Consider the following 9,513-nt stretch of genomic DNA (forward strand, 5'->3'; position numbering starts at 1 on the left):
AATTAAATAAACCTTAAACTATATATGAATATATATTTGATAAAGTTCTGAATATACACATGGAAACATTTCATAGTACTTGACTTACAAATAAATTTATAAATTTTTCAAATATATAGACATAGGTGAAATTTGTGAATAGCTGCTCATTTCTATAAATAAGGTAATCATAGTCTCATAGTAATATATTTATATAATTATGTGAATAATTGTATTTTAGGTGTATTTCTACATGTATACACATACACATTTTATATATGCATACAGATACCTAAAGCCATAATCATTGAACCAATAAGGGTTTTGTGTGAAATGAAAAGATAATAAAAAAAAAACTCTGAGCCATACTGTGTACATTTGATAAAGATAGCAAGACATATTGTTAGTAATTATTGAAATAACATTAAAATAATCTTCTATATAAAAAATTAACTTGGATCTTCTCGAATCACCACACAAATACAGATGCACTAGCTTAATGTTTTTAATATATAAGCCTTGATTTCTATCTTTTCAATATGCAGTTTTCTAAAAATGCAACATCTAATAACATAATAATCACAGTGCAATTGATCTATAAATCATTTTTCTTCAAAACATTCATTTGTTGCATGTCCTTCTATCTGTGTTTAATTTAGAAGAGAACCAGTTCAGCCTTAAATAGAAAAACCATGGGCATTTGAAGTAGAAATACAAATAAGGTCATGTGTCGGCGGCCACTCGACAAACTAAGCGAAGACATAGTACTCGGTCCGTTCATCAGCGTTTAATGCCTTGAAGCCTTCAAGCCAAGGTAGGGAGCTTGGCGACAAGGGACCGGAGGCCGCCTTCTTGAGAGGCTCTTCAACCACCGGCCCCGAGCACAGCAAGAAACGAGTATATATACCCACAACCCCACAAGCTCAAAGATGGTTACACAGAGTCAGTATAGCATAACAAACAAAAGGTTACATAAAATTCAAACAACCGATAACATCAATAACATCCTGTTATGCAGTTAGAGGTCTAGAACACCTGCATATCTCAGGCAAGTCTTGGCATAAACAGGTCACCTTAACCTGAGGTTAGGGCTAGGTATGGAAAATTCCATATGACAGTGCTATATGTGGGGGTAGCTCGCCACATCCATGTCAGATAGCATATGTTTCTGAGGGCAACATTTATGTCAATATTATTCTTTCTACTTCCACCTAAAGTACTTTGGCAACCATAATTCTGCATACACAAGAACATATCACGTTATTAATCAAGATGAGTCACAATGCCAATTATAGTTGTAAAGCTATCGTTGATAAAATGATTTAGTCATTCCTACTAAATGTACTATACAATTAAAAGTAGAGATTTATTTTAAATTAATAATGCAAAAATAAAAGTGTTATTCTCTACTTAGTAGGGAATCTTTTCTCTTCCTCATGCATTTACATACACATATGATGCCTATTCAGAATCTCTTCAGTGGATGAAATAACTTTAAAAGGTTAAAAATGGAACATAACAAGTATTAGAAGTTTTTTTTGTTTTTTTTCCAGAACATTAGCACAAATGAGGTTAAGATTACAATAGTATTTTCTAGGTCAGCGCTGCGGCTCACTAGGCTAATCCTCCGCCTGTGGCACCGGCACCCCAGGTCCTAGTCCCGGTAGGGACACTGGTTCTGTCCCGGTTGTGCCTCTTCCAGGTCAGCTCTCTGCTGTGGCCTGGGAAGGCAGGCCCATGTGCTTGGGGCACTGCACCTGCATGGGAGACCAGGAGGAAGTGCCTGGCTCCTGGCTTCGGATCAGCGCGGTGCGCCGGCCATAGTGGCCATTTGTGGGGTAAACCAACGGAAAAGGAAGACCTTTCTCTCTGTCTCTCTCACTCTCACTGTCTAACTCTGTCAAAAAAATAGTATTTTCTAGTAATGAATCCATTTTAAACCAGGTTCACATATCTAAGAGGTGCTAAATGATTACCATGTTGAAACCAATATATTTAAGTGATAAGGCAACTGAAGAGGCTTTAATAATGCACAGAGGAGACAGATTGTTACATATTTTCAATTCATTGACAATTTATAGTACATCATGGATTTTATTTGTCGCATACATAACCACGTTTAATATGTTTGCTATTTTCTACTATTTAAGCATTTTAATTTGAAGCATCTTAGTAACAGTTTCTTTATGAGGTAAATTATGGATTATGATGATATAAATGATGTAAAATTAGTCAAGCACATTCTGGTTTAGTACTGAATAAATGTAAAGAATTTATATCATTAATCAATGTAACTCATAAGATATCTTCAGGATTAACCATGTGCACATATCTGTCATATGTTTTCTTATATCTGAGAGTGGCAAATTATGACTCATGGATTAAATCCAGCCCACATTCTACATTTTTGGTCAAGATTTATTAGAATACCAGCACGTTCATTTATTTCCAAGTTGTCTATGGCTGCTTTTGTGTATGAAACATAGAGGTGAACAGCTGTGACAGAAATCTGTGACTCAAAGAGTTTAAAAGATGTATTACATATGCCTGGATGTTTGTTATCCCTACTGATTTTATTCCCTTTGTTCTTTCTTTATTCACACATTTTTCCGTTGTTTGTATGTGTGTGTGTATGTGAGTGTGTGTGTCTGTGTTTGCTGCAAAAGAACTCTACTCATCCCATCTATTATTACTCTTTCGGAGAACAATAAACTCTTTACAGAATCCAGATGTAATGCCATCAGAAACACAAACTGAAATAGATCCTAATGTGTACTCAAAGCTGTCATTGCTGATAGATAAGCAGCAAACCTTTTATACTTCGTAAAGGACACATTCTCAGGAATCAGTACAACATAACTGTAACAAAGACTTTGGCTCATGTACCTCAACAACACATATTTTTAGCATATTTAATGAGAATAGTCTGGGGGAGTTTTCAAGGTGTTCTCTTTTTGAAATTTTAAAAAATATATCTGTGACCAGAAGAAAGATTTTGTTCTAAATGTTGATTATTTTCCTTCTAGGTGCAATTAAAATGTACCTTTATTGGCCGGCGCCGTGGCTCAACAGGCTAATCCTCCGCCTTGCGGCGCCTGCACACCGGGTTCTAGTCCCGGTTGGGGCACCGGATTCTGTCCCGCTTGCCCCTCTTCCAGGCCAGCTCTCTGCTGTGGCCAGGGAGTGCAGTGGAGGATGGCCCTGCACCCCATGGGAGACCAGGATAGGCACCTGGCTCCTGCCATTGGATCGGCACAGTGTGCCAGCCGCAGCACGCCAGCCGCGGCGGCCATTGGAGGGTGAACCAACGGCAAAAGGAAGACCTTTCTCTCTGTCTCTCTCTCTCACTGTCCACTCTACCTGTCAAAAATTAAAAAAAAAGTACCTTTATTATGTGAATAGAATACAATCAATTATAAATACAAAATAAAATACAGCAGATATGAATATATATATATATATATAGTACAGTAAAATTTTGTATCTTCAAACCTTTTAGCAGAGTTTAAAGAAAAGTTTGACAATTCAGTACAAAATACAGGATATATTTTCAGTTGAAATCAGTACAAAACAGGCTGTTGATGGATCATTGTTTTAACACAGTGGCCATAGAACAGTTTGTGTGTGTGGTAAAGACCCAGCTATAAAATTGGCTAAAATAGAATTTGGCAGAATTAAGCAGCTCTGCATGTTCTTGTTGGAAGAATTTTGCCTCTTGGGGAAACAACTGACTGGGGAAAATTTACAAAACTGAAAAAAAAATATCCTCTCCTTTTCGTTGTTGCCAGCACCTGTTTCTCCTATCAAGCAGGGAAAAGTTGTTGTAAGAGAGAACATCATGTGCACCCCAGAGCAACTGGCCGAGACAAGGCAGTCATGACAAAACATAAGAAACTTAAGGACATGATCAAGTACAAATATTTGACTATGATTTTTAAAATTACTAATTTTTTTTTGACAGGCAGAGTGGATAGTGAGAGAGAGAGAGACAGAGAGAAAGGTCTTCCTTTTTGCCGTTCGTTCACCCTCCAATGGCTGCTATGGCCGGCGCATCTCGCTGATCCAAAGCCAGGAGCCAGGTGCTTCTCCCAGTCTCCCATGCGGGTGCAGGGCCCAAGAACTTGGGCCATCCTCCATTGCCTTCCTGGGCCAGAGCAGAGAGCTGGCCTGGAAGAGGGGCAACTGGGATAGAATCCGGCGCCCTGACCAGGACTAGAACCCGGTGTGCTGGCGCCGCAAGGCGGAGGATTAGCCTGTTAAGCCACAGCGCCGGCCAATTTCTTTTTTTAACTTTTATTTAATAAATATAAATTTCCAAAGTACAGCTTATGGATTACAATGGCTCCCCCCCCCCTTAACTTCCCTCCCACCCGCAACCCTCCCCTCTCCTACTCCTTCTCCCATTCCATTCACATCAAAGTGGAAGTTCTCTCCTCCCTTCAGAGAAAGGTACCTCCTTCTTTGATGGCCCATTCTTTCCACTGGGATCTCACTCGCAGAGATCTTACATTTAGAATTTTTTTTTCCAGAGTGTTTTGGCTTTGCATGCCTAAAATACTCTCAGATCTGAATGCCTTAAGGGCTGATTCTGAGGCCAGAGTGCTGGTAAGATGTCTACTATTCTGAGTCTGCTGTGTATCCCACTTTGACTATGACCTTGTCTAAATAAGATCGAAGTCAGCGAACTCAAAAGGACTCCCATAGCCTTGGAAACTCATGACAATAGCCTAGGGTGATTACTGACACCATAAAGAAGAGTGTCAATTTGTTAAGTCAAAAACAGGAGTCACTGTGCACTTACTCCTCATGTAGGATCTCTGTCCTTAATGTGTTGTACAATGTGAATTAATGCTATAACTAATACTCAAACAGTACTTTATACTTTGTGTTTCTGTGTGGGTGTAAACTGTTGAAATCTTTACTTAATATTTGCTAAATTGATCTTCTGTATATAAAGATAATTGAATATATATCTTGATGTGACTGGAATGGGAGAGGGAGCAGGAGATGGGGGGTTGCAGGTGGGAGGAAAGTTATGGGGAAGAAAAGCCATTGCAATCCAAAAGCTGTACTTTTGAAATTTATATTTAGTAAATAAAATTAAAATTCAAAAAAAACAGTTATAAACAGCACATTCAAATATTTAAAAATACTTGCAGTTTGTTAACTCTTCCTTATGGAATAAAAACTATCTCTCTTATTATTTAGGATATAAGGAAATGGTTAGTTGTTAAGAAAATTAAGTATGGGCCTGCACCGTGGCTCACTTAACTAATCCTCTGCCTGTGGCGCGGGCATCCCATGTGGGCGCTGGGTTCTAGTCCTGGTTGCTCCTCATCCAGTCCAGCTCTTTGCTGTGGCCCAGGAAGGCAGTGGAGGATGGCCCAAGTGCTTGGGCGCTGCACCTGCATGAGAGACCAAGAGGAAGCACTTGGCTCCTGGCTTTGGATTGGCACAGCGCCGGCTGTAGTGGCCACTTGGGAGTGAACCAACAGAAGGAAGACCTTTCTTCTGTCTCTCTCTCTCTCACTGTCTAACTCTATCTGTCAAAAAAAAAAAAAAAAGGTAAACTTTCCAGTAGTGCACTGATTTTAATTATATTTACTGTAAGATTGAATTGGTTCTTATTTTATTTTTATCTTTTCTATTCAATATGATTTACTACTAAATTAATGGATGAGACATTTTTATAAATATATGGACTCATTATCTTGTACATAGATCATAGCTATATAATCCATCAAATGCTCCAAACCAGAGAAAACCTAAATAATTTTAAGCAAATGTGGGTGAAAAGTCATTTGAATAAACTTCAAAATGTCATGTGTTTTAGCAAAAACATATGTTATATTAGGCTACCATATAAAGTTTATAAAATTGCAGAAAGAAATATATATCAAAGTCTTACTATAAAAAAGGCTTACTATAAATCACAATATAAGCAATTTTATACTATAATTTCAAAGTAGCTGCATTTTCATTCTGATGAGTCTAGTTTTATTCTAATAGATATATTATTTGGAATCCAGCATACTGATCCATACCTCACATCTCTTCATTGTGGTATGTGCTTTATTATCCAACATTTATTTTAATCATTCAAATCAAGAATAATACCAAGAATATGGTAAACTATCTTTTAGAGAGAGATAAAATAGTCTATATTAGAAATTACGACTAATAATATATTATTATTTGTCTAGAATCAGCCAATACTCGATATAAAGAATAATATAATGATAGATAAATATATGAATATACAAATAAATATAAATAATTTATAAATAAAATGTTTATATAAAATATGACTTGTTATGTGCAGAATGTTTGTTCCACACACAAATTCATGTTGAAATCTTAACCCTCAAGTTGGTGGTGTTAAGAAGTCTGGCCGTAAGGAGGTAATTAGGTGATGAGGGGAGACTCTTGTGAATGGATTTTGTGACCCTGTAGAAAGGACAAGGAAATGTTTTTTCTCCCTATCCTCTACCATGTGGGAAAGGAAGACAGCCAGTCAGAAATCAGAAAGTCCTCACCAGACACCAACTTTTCTAGGTGTTCAATTTTCAACTTGCAAGTCGCTAGAAGTGTAGGAAATTAATGCTGTTGTTTCAATCACCCAATATATATGGTATTGATTTGCAGCAGCTTGATTTTTTCTTAATATTGTATCTCTACAAGTAATGAATATATGTATATATATATGTATATATATATATATATATATATATAGTGCACTGTTGAAATTAGATAAGGTGCAAAAATAATGTTAGTCACCCACAGAATATATGTATATTCCTAAACCAGAGAATGCTTAATATGAACAATACCACTTGTCAAATATTTACTGTGGTCAGGGTACAGTGGATAATTGTAGGGAAGTTAGCAGAGAAAATCCCTATAGTCACCGGTTTACATTTAGAGTAGTTGAGACAGACATAAAACAATAAACAAGAAAATCAGATGACATATTGTCAATATGACCTTCTATACTATGGAGAAAAACAAGGTAAGAAAGCAAAATAAGATGTTAGTGAAGAAAGAAGATGCACATTTTGCTGTTACTCAAGAATCAAAGATTAGTGATTAATTTCATTAAACTTATTCTGACATATTTTATTTACATATAAAAGAGGAATTGAAAAGGTAGTACAGAGATTACCATATCCTTCAGCCTGCAATCTGCATTGTGCTAATGTTCTTTTTCTAAAGCTGTATTTAATCCAGAATACCACGTGACACTTACTTTTCATGTTTCTTATGTCTACTTAAGTCTGTCTTTCTTATCTATAACCCCCATACTTTGAAGACTAGTGGCTAGGTATTTTACAAAATCACTTTTCATTTATGTTTGTTTGACATCTTAACATGATTGTTCTGGGAATATGGATTTGAAGGGAGAATACAACAGAGGCAAACTGACCTTCTTATTCCACCTTGTGGTATTTGTTATCATAGGACGCACTGCTGGTGGTGGTAACCTTGATCACCGGATTAAGTTGATGTCTTCAAGTTTTCTCCAATGTAAAATTATTATAGTCCCTTTCTATTTTCTTGTCACTGCAAAGTTGTCATTAAATTCAGACTCCACTCAAGAGGAGAAAAAATACATCCTACTATTTGCATGAAGGATTTATTATAAGAAAACTTGGAAATATATGTTAAAGCCACCACAGTAATTAGCAAATTTTAATGGAGATAAATTTATTCAAATATTCCATTTCTTCTTATGACTCTTCTTCTCTTCTTTTACAATTCATTAATGGATTTTGATTGCAGCCATTATTACTGTTGTGTTCTAGTGATTATTTATTTTTATCTACTTGAAAGACAGAGAGAAACAGAGACAGAGACAGAAAAAGGAAGACAGAGATCTTCTTCCCACTGCTTCACTCACCAAATGTCCACAACAGTCAGAGCTGGGCCAGGCCAATTCTTGGAGTCCAGAACTCCATCTGTGTTTTCCACATGAATGACAGACTCAACTACGTTTGCATTTACCTGCTACCTCCTACATAGTAATTTGTAGGAAGCTTGTCATAAGTGGAGCAAGGACTCAAACTCAGAGACCATGATATGGACATCTTATTTATTTATTTATAAAATTTTATTTAATAAACATAAATATAAATTTCGAAACTACAACTTTTGGATTATAGTGGTTTTCCCCCCATAACCACCTTCCCATCTGCAAACCATTCCTGAGTGGACATCTTGACTGTTGTGATAAATCTGTCCCTAATAGTGAATCATATTTTTAATACGCTCATTCATTCTACATTTACTAATTCCAACTTCCTCTTTATCTGTTCACTCATCTACTTGTGTGGGTGCACACTAATGGAAAATAATTTGAATATTTTTATCAATTTTATTACTTGATTATTTGTGCTTTTCCATAATCAATATATAAATCAAGACAAATGTTTATGAAGCAAATTGTGGTCTGTTTGATGACATAGAGTCCAAGAGAGTAGCGTATGTTTTCTTCTTCCTCATATTTTCGTAATTTTTTTAAAATTTATTTATTTGACACATAGATAGTGAGAGAGAGAGAGACAGAAAGAAAGGTCTTCCTTCCGTTGGTTCACCCCCTAAATGGCTGCTACAGCCAGAAATACGCCAACCGGAAGCCAGGTGCAAGGGCCCAAGCACTTGGGTCATCTTCCACTACCTTCCCAGACCACAGCAGAGAGCTGGACTGGAAGAGGAGCAACCAGGACTAGAACCTGGTGCCCATATGGGATGCTTACGTCGCAGGCGGAGGATTAACCAAGTGATCCATGGTGCCGGCCCCTCTTCCTCATATTTTAAAGAATTTCAGTATGTTAGTACTTGATTTGTTTAGTTAAGAAAAGTGAATACTACTTCTAGGGAGATAGATGCTATTTTATATGAAAAACCATCTGAAGCTTCTTTCGTTAATGTAGCTAGAGAACTTATTGATACCCTATTTGGAGAAAAGAATAGTCAGACTCAGGTTCATTTTGGGAGATTTGGGGACTATGATCATATATGACAACTAACAGAGAATTCAGTATGGCTTGAAGATTTTCCCTTTCCACTCAGTGATTCTCCTTCACTAGCCTTGAAACTTTGATTCAATTTTAGATAAATATTTTTGTATAAATATAGATTAATAAATTTAGTTTGGACTGAGTTAATGGGACCGAATTTTAAAGTTCAGCGTAACATAATCTACACAAACTTTAGGTTTGACTATAGGCAAAGAGTACTCAGAACTTACTGGAATCTGTTGTATTGGTTGCTACAGTTTTATTATTCAGAAGATTACAGCTTATAATCAAATAGTGGAAGAAATGGGTAATCAGGGTACAGGAATTATTAAAACCTGTAGCTCCCACATGTCCTCTTGCTATGGGGACTTCGACCACATTAACTTCTCTTTGTAACAGTATGTGATGATATGAGTGAGGATGGCCATCTAGGGAACACAGTCCCAACCTTAATAACCAGAGGTGGGTTTCTTTTAACATTTTTAAAATTTATTTGAAAATCAAAGCTATAGAGAGA

The sequence above is a fragment of the Lepus europaeus genome, chromosome 8 (genome assembly GCF_033115175.1).
Source record: "Lepus europaeus isolate LE1 chromosome 8, mLepTim1.pri, whole genome shotgun sequence".
Taxonomy (NCBI): Eukaryota; Metazoa; Chordata; class Mammalia; order Lagomorpha; family Leporidae; genus Lepus; species Lepus europaeus.